The sequence below is a fragment of the Amblyomma americanum genome, chromosome 1 (assembly GCF_052857255.1).
Source record: "Amblyomma americanum isolate KBUSLIRL-KWMA chromosome 1, ASM5285725v1, whole genome shotgun sequence".
In the NCBI taxonomy this organism is placed as follows: Eukaryota; Metazoa; Arthropoda; class Arachnida; order Ixodida; family Ixodidae; genus Amblyomma; species Amblyomma americanum.
In genome coordinates this window covers 149,930,721-149,944,628 of record NC_135497.1, presented here as the reverse complement: position 1 = coordinate 149,944,628, position 13,908 = coordinate 149,930,721, and positions in this window count along the sequence as shown.

Here is a 13,908-nt window from a genome sequence, read left to right as displayed (position 1 = left end):
TTCTTCATCGGCTTTCGGCGGCGCATCGGTAGTTGACACGCGCGCTCGCTCTCGGGCTCTTGCACGCGCACCGCCACGGGCTAGCACGGACCCTGAAGACGAGCATTCGAACAGCACGGCTGCTTCTTGCCCTGCAGTGCCGGTTCTCTGCCGTCCGCGTTTAAAAGCGTCTGAAGTCCGAGGCTGCTGTGATGGATGCCCAACGAGGACCATGTGGATTCGCCCAGGGGACTGAGCCGGTGCCTCCCTTGTCTCAACGTCCGCAAGGTTCGTTCGCTCAGAGCATCCAGGAGGGTGTGTCCCCCACGGCGACGCATCTGCTCCCTGCCGCCACCAGCACCAATGGCACAGCCTCCAGCTCCATTAGCAACGGCCACGGTGGTGCCACCGCCAGTCTTCCCCATGCACACACCCGGGATCCATTCAAAAATGTGCCGGCCACGGCCATCTGCTGGCAGAGGTTCCCTCAAAACCCGGCGGAAATCACCGACCCGGCCGCCAGAGAGTGCGAGGAGGAATGGCAACGAGTGCTTGACAAGGTGGTGCTTGACCAACTCGGAGATGAGCTGGAACGGTGCAAGCTTGAAGACAGCCGACGCGCCGGCCACTAACCCACACGGCGACGTTTCTGCGGCTGGAACGAGTCTGCTTGGGATACGGAGTCGGACTAGTAGAGTCAAGCCTGCCTGAGTCATCGTTGCTGAGCAGAGCACAGGGAAGAAGCATGGCCAAGAAAGAACTCGGTGCCACGTGTCGCCAAGATACAAGAAAACCTGCCGCCGTCGGGGTGAAGCTGTCTGCTTTCATTAAACAGTTTTCATTGCCTTTCTGCGTGTATTTTATGTGCACCGCGTCCGCGGGCTTCTGTCCCGACCGGTAACATGTCGTGGTTTCTGACGGGGATAGTTAGTGGCTCTGCCGATATCGTGATCTCGTCGTTGCTGGCGTCGGCGTTCGTAGAGCGTATCATTTTAAAAAAGACCGTTGGTACTGTTAGATGCTAGCCCTTGGTTCGCCTGAGCCGTCTCTCGCCAAGGTCTGTGTCCACGGGTTCCGAATCGGGAGACTGCTGTTACGGGCTGACAAAGAGACGAGATGGTCCTCGAGGTGGAGAAGAGACTGAAAAGGGTTTATTTACATTTTTACACAGTTCAAGAGTGAACCGGGAGCTGGTTGATTGCATGCCAGATCACTGCTTAAATAGGGTCCCCTGTCCCCAAGTACCTAGTTGGGGAATTTATATGCGAAGCGTGTTAACGTAGGTTTCGGGCCTTCGCGCGACGCCCGGCGGTGGCCACCATTGACCCTGAAGTGAGGTCACGTGACATGACGTCACGTGATGACGTCACACAGGCTGCAGATGGGGCCTCATATCGCGCCGTCGGTCGCCTCCCGGCGGTGGCCACCATTGACCTTCAAGTAGGTCACGTGAGATGACGTCACGTGATGACGTCACACCGGCTGCAGATGGGGCCTCATATCGCGCCGTCGGTCGCCTCCCGGCGGTGGCCACCATTGACCCTGAAGTGAGATCACATGATGTGACGTCACGTGATGACGTCACACCGGCTGCATATGGGGCCTCATATCGCGCCGTCGGACGTCGCCCGGCGGAGGCTTCCACGCTTCGGTTCGCGCCGTCGCGCGCGACGCGGCGGCGGCGCCACCATCGCTGCATCACGTGACATGTGACGTCACGCCAGGGATGAGGCGGCGCGCGCCCGCCGTCGCGTCAGTCTCTGTGCCCGCAACCGCGCCAGCGTCTTTGCGCCGGGCGTGTATGCGGCAGCTGCTTAACATGCTTCGCATCCACTGGGCTTAAAAATTGCGTCGAATCACTGTGATGTCGGTCACGTGTCCAGTCTTTAGGATCCGCCTTCCAGGACGTCCTCCACAACACACTCTCGCCACATCTGGCAAGTTATGGTCCGTGCTGTCCCTGCAGCAGTGATGAATAGCCCGAAGGGGGCCCCAGGCGGCGTCGAAGATCAGTCACCTGCACTTACAGCGCTCCGTCGGAACGAAAGGCTGCCACTGCACTTTGCAGATGGTTCCATGTAAGGGAAGGCACTTGAGGTCGTTTACGAAGCACGAGCATTCCGCCGTCGTTGGCTTAGTCAAACACGGCCGCGTTTGCCACGGCTCATTTGCAGCCCCGCGCCGCTTGCCGCCTCCCCCGCCGTCCATTCCGGGAGAAGGACGTCGTGATGTCCCGGGTGGGTCCGGCGTTTAAAACTAACGACAACCAGGTTCCCGAAGAACGTTCCCAGGCGGCGGAAGGCCCTTTCACACCGTAAACAGGAGGGAGGGGGGGGGGGGCAGGTTCCAGTGGCTTCAATATACTTGGCATGTTGGCGTCTCCAAACGTAACAGCACTAATCACACGCAGCCGCGATGAGAGGCACGCGTTTGAGATGGCCTGCGCGCGCCCGCTTCACATGGCGGTGCACGTGCAGTTGTGCTATATGCTCCTCGACAATTATTTTGAAGTGGGAGCTACACTAGGCCAATGATAATAATAATAATTGGTTTTGGGGGAAGGAAATTGCGCAGTATCTGTCTCATATATCGATGGACACCTGAACCGCACCGTAAGGGAAGGGATAAAAGAAGAAATGAAGAGAGAGGTGCCGTAGTGGAGGGCTCTGGAATAATTTCGACCACCTAGTGGATCTTTAACGTGCACTGACATCGTACAGCACACGGGCGCCTTAGCGTTTTGATTCCATAAAACGCAGCTGCCGCGGACGGGTTCGAGCCTGGGTACTCCGGATCCTGGACCGGAAGGATTGACTTTGTGTATCTGAGAGAAAGCAACCAGTCTAAATTCTCTCTAGGCAGCATTGAGACAACTGCGTGTTACTTTACCGATCATCGGGCAGTGTTTATCTCTGTCAAAACAATTGAATAAATAAACAATGTGGCTCACCGAATACTCCTTCAATGCTTAACATTTTAGTCATAACAACAAACTCGGCAACATGTGTAACAAGCGGCGAACTACAGCTCTCGCTACGTATATCCTGGCATAGTTGAGCTAAGCCACTGGCAATTTTTTTTTGCCGATTTCTGTCTCCATACGGAATTACTTGAAGCTCTAGCTATAAAGTGGATTTCACCGTAGAAATTCGTAAGAAAAATAGTAACTGTCAAGCAACAAGAAGCCGGAAAGTAAAACTTTAGACAAAATCTTACAAGATGTATCGCCCTGTTGTTGTTGCCTCAAAAATGATGGCACATACTCCTTTCTCACTGAGAGGTTCACACCTTCCCTCCGTCTTTTTTGCATCGAGCGTTCCGCCAGTGGCGGCATAACTGTCCCGGCCACTTCACTTCTTCCTCGGGGTTCTTTGACCCCACTTTGAGCAAGCGAAGAACGCCTTGTACCACAGCGCTCTTTGGCCGCAGATGCCCGTGCGCCGTAAAAATTCATCGTCATCATCATCACTTCTTCATCGGCTTTCGGCGGCGCATCGGTAGTTGACACGCGCGCTCGCTCTCGGGCTCTTGCACGCGCACCGCCACGGGCTAGCACGGACCCTGAAGACGAGCATTCGAACAGCACGGCTGCTTCTTGCCCTGCAGTGCCGGTTCTCTGCCGTCCGCGTTTAAAAGCGTCTGAAGTCCGAGGCTGCTGTGATGGATGCCCAACGAGGACCATGTGGATTCGCCCAGGGGACTGAGCCGGTGCCTCCCTTGTCTCAACGTCCGCAAGGTTCGTTCGCTCAGAGCATCCAGGAGGGTGTGTCCCCCACGGCGACGCATCTGCTCCCTGCCGCCACCAGCACCAATGGCACAGCCTCCAGCTCCATTAGCAACGGCCACGGTGGTGCCACCGCCAGTCTTCCCCATGCACACACCCGGGATCCATTCAAAAATGTGCCGGCCACGGCCATCTGCTGGCAGAGGTTCCCTCAAAACCCGGCGGAAATCACCGACCCGGCCGCCAGAGAGTGCGAGGAGGAATGGCAACGAGTGCTTGACAAGGTGGTGCTTGACCAACTCGGAGATGAGCTGGAACGGTGCAAGCTTGAAGACAGCCGACGCGCCGGCCACTAACCCACACGGCGACGTTTCTGCGGCTGGAACGAGTCTGCTTGGGATACGGAGTCGGACTAGTAGAGTCAAGCCTGCCTGAGTCATCGTTGCTGAGCAGAGCACAGGGAAGAAGCATGGCCAAGAAAGAACTCGGTGCCACGTGTCGCCAAGATACAAGAAAACCTGCCGCCGTCGGGGTGAAGCTGTCTGCTTTCATTAAACAGTTTTCATTGCCTTTCTGCGTGTATTTTATGTGCACCGCGTCCGCGGGCTTCTGTCCCGACCGGTGACATGTCGTGGTTTCTGACGGGGATAGTTAGTGGCTCTGCCGATATCGTGATCTCGTCGTTGCTGGCGTCGGCGTTCGTAGAGCGTATCATTTTAAAAAAGACCGTTGGTACTGTTAGATGCTAGCCCTTGGTTCGCCTGAGCCGTCTCTCGCCAAGGTCTGTGTCCACGGGTTCCGAATCGGGAGACTGCTGTTACGGGCTGACAAAGAGACGAGATGGTCCTCGAGGTGGAGAAGAGACTGAAAAGGGTTTATTTACATTTTTACACAGTTCAAGAGTGAACCGGGAGCTGGTTGATTACATGCCAGATCACTGCTTAAATAGGGTCCCCTGTCCCCAAGTACCTAGTTGGGGAATTTATATGCGAAGCGTGTTAACGTAGGTTTCGGGCCTTCGCGCGACGCCCGGCGGTGGCCGCCATTGACCCTGAAGTGAGGTCACGTGACATGACGTCACGTGATGACGTCACACAGGCTGCAGATGGGGCCTCATATCGCGCCGTCGGTCGCCACCTTCAAGTTGGTCACGTGAGATGACGTCACGTGATGACGTCACACCGGCTGCAGATGGGGCCTCATATCGCGCCGTCGGTCGCCTCCCGGCGGTGGCCACCATTGACCCTGAAGTGAGATGACATGATGTGACGTCACGTGATGACGTCACACCGGCTGCATATGGGGCCTCATATCGCGCCGTCGGACGTCGCCCGGCGGAGGCTTCCACGCTTCGGTTCGCGCCGTGGCGCGCGACGCGGCGGCGGCGCCACCATCGCTGCATCACGTGACATGTGACGTCACGCCAGGGATGAGGCGGCGCGCGCCCGCCGTCGCGTCAGTCTCTGTGCCCGCAACCGCGCCAGCGTCTTTGCGCCGGGCGTGTATGCGGCAGCTGCTTAACATGCTTCGCATCCACTGGGCTTAAAAAATGCGTCGAATCACTGTGATGTCGGTCACGTGTCCAGTCTTTAGGATCCGCCTTCCAGGACGTCCTCCACAACACACTCTCGCCACATCTGGCAAGTTATGGTCCGTGCTGTCCCTGCAGCAGTGATGAATAGCCCGAAGGGGGCCCCAGGCGGCGTCGAAGATCAGTCACCTGCACTTACAGCGCTCCGTCGGAACGAAAGGCTGCCACTGCACTTTGCAGATGGTTCCATGTAAGGGAAGGCACTTGAGGTCGTTTACGAAGCACGAGCATTCCGCCGTCGTTGGCTTAGTCAAACACGGTCGCGTTTGCCACGGCTCATTTGCAGCCCCGCGCCGCTTGCCGCCTCCCCCGCCGTCCATTCCGGGAGAAGGACGTCGTGATGTCCCGGGTGGGTCCGGCGTTGAAAACTAACGACAACCAGGTTCCCGAAGAACGTTCCCAGGCGGCGGAAGGCCCTTTCACACCGTAAACAGGAGGGGGGGGGCAGGTTCCAGTGGCTTCAATATACTTGGCATGTTGGCGTCTCCAAACGTAACAGCACTAATCACACGCAGCCGCGATGAGAGGCACGCGTTTGAGATGGCCTGCGCGCGCCCGCTTCACATGGCGGTGCACGTGCAGTTGTGCTACATGCTCCTCGACAATTATTTTGAAGTGGGAGCTACACTAGGCCAATGATAATAATAATACTTGGTTTTGGGGGAAAGGAAATTGCGCAGTATGTCTCATATATCGATGGACACCTGAACCGCACCGTAAGGGAAGGGATAAAAGAAGAAATGAAGAGAGAGGTGCCGTAGTGGAGGGCTCTGGAATAATTTCGACCACCTGGTGGATCTTTAACGTGCACTGACATCGTACAGCACACGGACGCCTTAGCGTTTTGCCTCCATAAAACGCAGCTGCCGCGGACGGGTTCGAGCCTGGGTACTCCGGATCCTGGACCGGAAGGATTGACTTTGTGTATCTGAGAGAAAGCAACCAGTCTAAATTCTCTGTAGGCAGCATTGAGACAACTGCGTGTTGCTTTACCGATCATCGGGCAGTGTTTATCTGTCAAAACAATTGAATAAATAAACAATGTGGCTCACCGAATACTCCTTCAATGCTTAACATTTTAGTCATAACAACAAACTCGGCGACATGTGTAACCAGCGGCGAACTACAGCTCTCGCTACGTATATCCTGGCATAGTTGAGCTAAGCCACTGGCAATTTTTTTTGCCGATTTCTGTCTCCATACGGAATTACTTGAAGCTCTAGCTATAAAGTGGATTTCACCGTAGAAATTCGTAAGAAAAATAGTAACTGTCAAGCAACAAGAAGCCGGAAAGTAAAACTTTAGACAAAATCTTACAAGATGTATCGCCCTGTTGTTGTTGCCTCAAAAACGATGGCACATACTCCTTTCTCACTGAGAGGTTCACACATTCCCTCCGTCTTTTTTGCATCGAGCGTTCCGCCAGTGGCGGCATAACTGTCCCGGCCACTTCACTTCTTCCTCGGGGTTCTTTGAGCCCACTTTGAGCAAGCGAAGAACACCTTGTACCACGGCGCTCTTTGGCCGCAGATGCCCGTGCGCCGTAAAAATTCATCGTCATCATCATCACTTCTTCATCGGCTTTCGGCGGCGCATCGGTAGTTGACACGCGCGCTCGCTCTCGGGCTCTTGCACGCGCACCGCCACGGGCTAGCACGGACCCTGAAGACGAGCATTCGAACAGCACGGCTGCTTCTTGCCCTGCAGTGCCGGTTCTCTGCCGTCCGCGTTTAAAAGCGTCTGAAGTCCGAGGCTGCTGTGATGGATGCCCAACGAGGACCATGTGGATTCGCCCAGGGGACTGAGCCGGTGCCTCCCTTGTCTCAACGTCCGCAAGGTTCGTTCGCTCAGAGCATCCAGGAGGGTGTGTCCCCCACGGCGACGCATCTGCTCCCTGCCGCCACCAGCACCAATGGCACAGCCTCCAGCTCCATTAGCAACGGCCACGGTGGTGCCACCGCCAGTCTTCCCCATGCACACACCCGGGATCCATTCAAAAATGTGCCGGCCACGGCCATCTGCTGGCAGAGGTTCCCTCAAAACCCGGCGGAAATCACCGACCCGGCCGCCAGAGAGTGCGAGGAGGAATGGCAACGAGTGCTTGACAAGGTGGTGCTTGACCAACTCGGAGATGAGCTGGAACGGTGCAAGCTTGAAGACAGCCGACGCGCCGGCCACTAACCCACACGGCGACGTTTCTGCGGCTGGAACGAGTCTGCTTGGGATACGGAGTCGGACTAGTAGAGTCAAGCCTGCCTGAGTCATCGTTGCTGAGCAGAGCACAGGGAAGAAGCATGGCCAAGAAAGAACTCGGTGCCACGTGTCGCCAAGATACAAGAAAACCTGCCGCCGTCGGGGTGAAGCTGTCTGCTTTCATTAAACAGTTTTCATTGCCTTTCTGCGTGTATTTTATGTGCACCGCGTCCGCGGGCTTCTGTCCCGACCGGTAACATGTCGTGGTTTCTGACGGGGATAGTTAGTGGCTCTGCCGATATCGTGATCTCGTCGTTGCTGGCGTCGGCGTTCGTAGAGCGTATCATTTTAAAAAAGACCGTTGGTACTGTTAGATGCTAGCCCTTGGTTCGCCTGAGCCGTCTCTCGCCAAGGTCTGTGTCCACGGGTTCCGAATCGGGAGACTGCTGTTACGGGCTGACAAAGAGACGAGATGGTCCTCGAGGTGGAGAAGAGACTGAAAAGGGTTTATTTACATTTTTACACAGTTCAAGAGTGAACCGGGAGCTGGTTGATTGCATGCCAGATCACTGCTTAAATAGGGTCCCCTGTCCCCAAGTACCTAGTTGGGGAATTTATATGCGAAGCGTGTTAACGTAGGTTTCGGGCCTTCGCGCGACGCCCGGCGGTGGCCACCATTGACCCTGAAGTGAGGTCACGTGACATGACGTCACGTGATGACGTCACACAGGCTGCAGATGGGGCCTCATATCGCGCCGTCGGTCGCCTCCCGGCGGTGGCCACCATTGACCTTCAAGTAGGTCACGTGAGATGACGTCACGTGATGACGTCACACCGGCTGCAGATGGGGCCTCATATCGCGCCGTCGGTCGCCTCCCGGCGGTGGCCACCATTGACCCTGAAGTGAGATCACATGATGTGACGTCACGTGATGACGTCACACCGGCTGCATATGGGTCCTCATATCGCGCCGTCGGACGTCGCCCGGCGGAGGCTTCCACGCTTCGGTTCGCGCCGTCGCGCGCGACGCGGCGGCGGCGCCACCATCGCTGCATCACGTGACATGTGACGTCACGCCAGGGATGAGGCGGCGCGCGCCCGCCGTCGCGTCAGTCTCTGTGCCCGCAACCGCGCCAGCGTCTTTGCGCCGGGCGTGTATGCGGCAGCTGCTTAACATGCTTCGCATCCACTGGGCTTAAAAATTGCGTCGAATCACTGTGATGTCGGTCACGTGTCCAGTCTTTAGGATCCGCCTTCCAGGACGTCCTCCACAACACACTCTCGCCACATCTGGCAAGTTATGGTCCGTGCTGTCCCTGCAGCAGTGATGAATAGCCCGAAGGGGGCCCCAGGCGGCGTCGAAGATCAGTCACCTGCACTTACAGCGCTCCGTCGGAACGAAAGGCTGCCACTGCACTTTGCAGATGGTTCCATGTAAGGGAAGGCACTTGAGGTCGTTTACGAAGCACGAGCATTCCGCCGTCGTTGGCTTAGTCAAACACGGCCGCGTTTGCCACGGCTCATTTGCAGCCCCGCGCCGCTTGCCGCCTCCCCCGCCGTCCATTCCGGGAGAAGGACGTCGTGATGTCCCGGGTGGGTCCGGCGTTGAAAACTAACGACAACCAGGTTCCCGAAGAACGTTCCCAGGCGGCGGAAGGCCCTTTCACACCGTAAACAGGAGGGAGGGGGGGGCAGGTTCCAGTGGCTTCAATATACTTGGCATGTTGGCGTCTCCAAACGTAACAGCACTAATCACACGCAGCCGCGATGAGAGGCACGCGTTTGAGATGGCCTGCGCGCGCCCGCTTCACATGGCGGTGCACGTGCAGTTGTGCTACATGCTCCTCGACAATTATTTTGAAGTGGGAGCTACACTAGGCCAATGATAATAATAATAATTGGTTTTGGGGGAAGGAAATTGCGCAGTATCTGTCTCATATATCGATGGACACCTGAACCGCACCGTAAGGGAAGGGATAAAAGAAGAAATGAAGAGAGAGGTGCCGTAGTGGAGGGCTCTGGAATAATTTCGACCACCTAGTGGATCTTTAACGTGCACTGACATCGTACAGCACACGGGCGCCTTAGCGTTTTGCCTCCATAAAACGCAGCTGCCGCGGACGGGTTCGAGCCTGGGTACTCCGGATCCTGGACCGGAAGGATTGACTTTGTGTATCTGAGAGAAAGCAACCAGTCTAAATTCTCTCTAGGCAGCATTGAGACAACTGCGTGTTACTTTACCGATCATCGGGCAGTGTTTATCTCTGTCAAAACAATTGAATAAATAAACAATGTGGCTCACCGAATACTCCTTCAATGCTTAACATTTTAGTCATAACAACAAACTCGGCAACATGTGTAACAAGCGGCGAACTACAGCTCTCGCTACGTATATCCTGGCATAGTTGAGCTAAGCCACTGGCAATTTTTTTTTGCCGATTTCTGTCTCCATACGGAATTACTTGAAGCTCTAGCTATAAAGTGGATTTCACCGTAGAAATTCGTAAGAAAAATAGTAACTGTCAAGCAACAAGAAGCCGGAAAGTAAAACTTTAGACAAAATCTTACAAGATGTATCGCCCTGTTGTTGTTGCCTCAAAAATGATGGCACATACTCCTTTCTCACTGAGAGGTTCACACATTCCCTCCGTCTTTTTTGCATCGAGCGTTCCGCCAGTGGCGGCATAACTGTCCCGGCCACTTCACTTCTTCCTCGGGGTTCTTTGACCCCACTTTGAGCAAGCGAAGAACGCCTTGTCCCACAGCGCTCTTTGGCCGCAGATGCCCGTGCGCCGTAAAAATTCATCGTCATCATCATCACTTCTTCATCGGCTTTCGGCGGCGCATCGGTAGTTGACACGCGCGCTCGCTCTCGGGCTCTTGCACGCGCACCGCCACGGGCTAGCAGGGACCCTGAAGACGAGCATTCGAACAGCACGGCTGCTTCTTGCCCTGCAGTGCCGGTTCTCTGCCGTCCGCGTTTAAAAGCGTCTGAAGTCCGAGGCTGCTGTGATGGATGCCCAACGAGGACCATGTGGATTCGCCCAGGGGACTGAGCCGGTGCCTCCCTTGTCTCAACGTCCGCAAGGTTCGTTCGCTCAGAGCATCCAGGAGGGTGTGTCCCCCACGGCGACGCATCTGCTCCCTGCCGCCACCAGCACCAATGGCACAGCCTCCACCTCCATTAGCAACGGCCACGGTGGTGCCACCGCCAGTCTTCCCCATGCACACACCCGGGATCCATTCAAAAATGTGCCGGCCACGGCCATCTGCTGGCAGAGGTTCCCTCAAAACCCGGCGGAAATCACCGACCCGGCCGCCAGAGAGTGCGAGGAGGAATGGCAACGAGTGCTTGACAAGGTGGTGCTTGACCAACTCGGAGATGAGCTGGAACGGTGCAAGCTTGAAGACAGCCGACGCGCCGGCCACTAACCCACACGGCGACGTTTCTGCGGCTGGAACGAGTCTGCTTGGGATACGGAGTCGGACTAGTAGAGTCAAGCCTGCCTGAGTCATCGTTGCTGAGCAGAGCACAGGGAAGAAGCATGGCCAAGAAAGAACTCGGTGCCACGTGTCGCCAAGATACAAGAAAACCTGCCGCCGTCGGGGTGAAGCTGTCTGCTTTCATTAAACAGTTTTCATTGCCTTTCTGCGTGTATTTTATGTGCACCGCGTCCGCGGGCTTCTGTCCCGACCGGTGACATGTCGTGGTTTCTGACGGGGATAGTTAGTGGCTCTGCCGATATCGTGATCTCGTCGTTGCTGGCGTCGGCGTTCGTAGAGCGTATCATTTTAAAAAAGACCGTTGGTACTGTTAGATGCTAGCCCTTGGTTCGCCTGAGCCGTCTCTCGCCAAGGTCTGTGTCCACGGGTTCCGAATCGGGAGACTGCTGTTACGGGCTGACAAAGAGACGAGATGGTCCTCGAGGTGGAGAAGAGACTGAAAAGGGTTTATTTACATTTTTACACAGTTCAAGAGTGAACCGGGAGCTGGTTGATTACATGCCAGATCACTGCTTAAATAGGGTCCCCTGTCCCCAAGTACCTAGTTGGGGAATTTATATGCGAAGCGTGTTAACGTAGGTTTCGGGCCTTCGCGCGACGCCCGGCGGTGGCCGCCATTGACCCTGAAGTGAGGTCACGTGACATGACGTCACGTGATGACGTCACACAGGCTGCAGATGGGGCCTCATATCGCGCCGTCGGTCGCCACCTTCAAGTAGGTCACGTGAGATGACGTCACGTGATGACGTCACACCGGCTGCAGATGGGGCCTCATATCGCGCCGTCGGTCGCCTCCCGGCGGTGGCCACCATTGACCCTGAAGTGAGATCACATGATGTGACGTCACGTGATGACGTCACACCGGCTGCATATGGGGCCTCATATCGCGCCGTCGGACGTCGCCCGGCGGAGGCTTCCACGCTTCGGTTCGCGCCGTGGCGCGCGACGCGGCGGCGGCGCCACCATCGCTGCATCACGTGACATGTGACGTCACGCCAGGGATGAGGCGGCGCGCGCCCGCCGTCGCGTCAGTCTCTGTGCCCGCAACCGCGCCAGCGTCTTTGCGCCGGGCGTGTATGCGGCAGCTGCTTAACATGCTTCGCATCCACTGGGCTTAAAAAATGCGTCGAATCACTGTGATGTCGGTCACGTGTCCAGTCTTTAGGATCCGCCTTCCAGGACGTCCTCCACAACACACTCTCGCCACATCTGGCAAGTTATGGTCCGTGCTGTCCCTGCAGCAGTGATGAATAGCCCGAAGGGGGCCCCAGGCGGCGTCGAAGATCAGTCACCTGCACTTACAGCGCTCCGTCGGAACGAAAGGCTGCCACTGCACTTTGCAGATGGTTCCATGTAAGGGAAGGCACTTGAGGTCGTTTACGAAGCACGAGCATTCCGCCGTCGTTGGCTTAGTCAAACACGGCCGCGTTTGCCACGGCTCATTTGCAGCCCCGCGCCGCTTGCCGCCTCCCCCGCCGTCCATTCCGGGAGAAGGACGTCGTGATGTCCCGGGTGGGTCCGGCGTTGAAAACTAACGACAACCAGGTTCCCGAAGAACGTTCCCAGGCGGCGGAAGGCCCTTTCACACCGTAAACAGGAGGGAGGGGGGGGCAGGTTCCAGTGGCTTCAATATACTTGGCATGTTGGCGTCTCCAAACGTAACAGCACTAATCACACGCAGCCGCGATGAGAGGCACGCGTTTGAGATGGCCTGCGCGCGCCCGCTTCACATGGCGGTGCACGTGCAGTTGTGCTACATGCTCCTCGACAATTATTTTGAAGTGGGAGCTACACTAGGCCAATGATAATAATAATAATTGGTTTTGGGGGAAGGAAATTGCGCAGTATCTGTCTCATATATCGATGGACACCTGAACCGCACCGTAAGGGAAGGGATAAAAGAAGAAATGAAGAGAGAGGTGCCGTAGTGGAGGGCTCTGGAATAATTTCGACCACCTAGTGGATCTTTAACGTGCACTGACATCGTACAGCACACGGGCGCCTTAGCGTTTTGCCTCCATAAAACGCAGCTGCCGCGGACGGGTTCGAGCCTGGGTACTCCGGATCCTGGACCGGAAGGATTGACTTTGTGTATCTGAGAAAAAGCAACCAGTCTAAATTCTCTCTAGGCAGCATTGAGACAACTGCGTGTTACTTTACCGATCATCGGGCAGTGTTTATCTCTGTCAAAACAATTGAATAAATAAACAATGTGGCTCACCGAATACTCCTTCAATGCTTAACATTTTAGTCATAACAACAAACTCGGCAACATGTGTAACAAGCGGCGAACTACAGCTCTCGCTACGTATATCCTGGCATAGTTGAGCTAAGCCACTGGCAATTTTTTTTTGCCGATTTCTGTCTCCATACGGAATTACTTGAAGCTCTAGCTATAAAGTGGATTTCACCGTAGAAATTCGTAAGAAAAATAGTAACTGTCAAGCAACAAGAAGCCGGAAAGTAAAACTTTAGACAAAATCTTACAAGATGTATCGCCCTGTTGTTGTTGCCTCAAAAATGATGGCACATACTCCTTTCTCACTGAGAGGTTCACACATTCCCTCCGTGTTTTTTGCATCGAGCGTTCCGCCAGTGGCGGCATAACTGTCCCGGCCACTTCACTTCTTCCTCGGGGTTCTTTGACCCCACTTTGAGCAAGCGAAGAACGCCTTGTCCCACAGCGCTCTTTGGCCGCAGATGCCCGTGCGCCGTAAAAATTCATCGTCATCATCATCACTTCTTCATCGGCTTTCGGCGGCGCATCGGTAGTTGACACGCGCGCTCGCTCTCGGGCTCTTGCACGCGCACCGCCACGGGCTAGCACGGACCCTGAAGACGAGCATTCGAACAGCACGGCTGCTTCTTGCCCTGCAGTGCCGGTTCTCTGCCGTCCGCGTTTAAAAGCGTCTGAAGT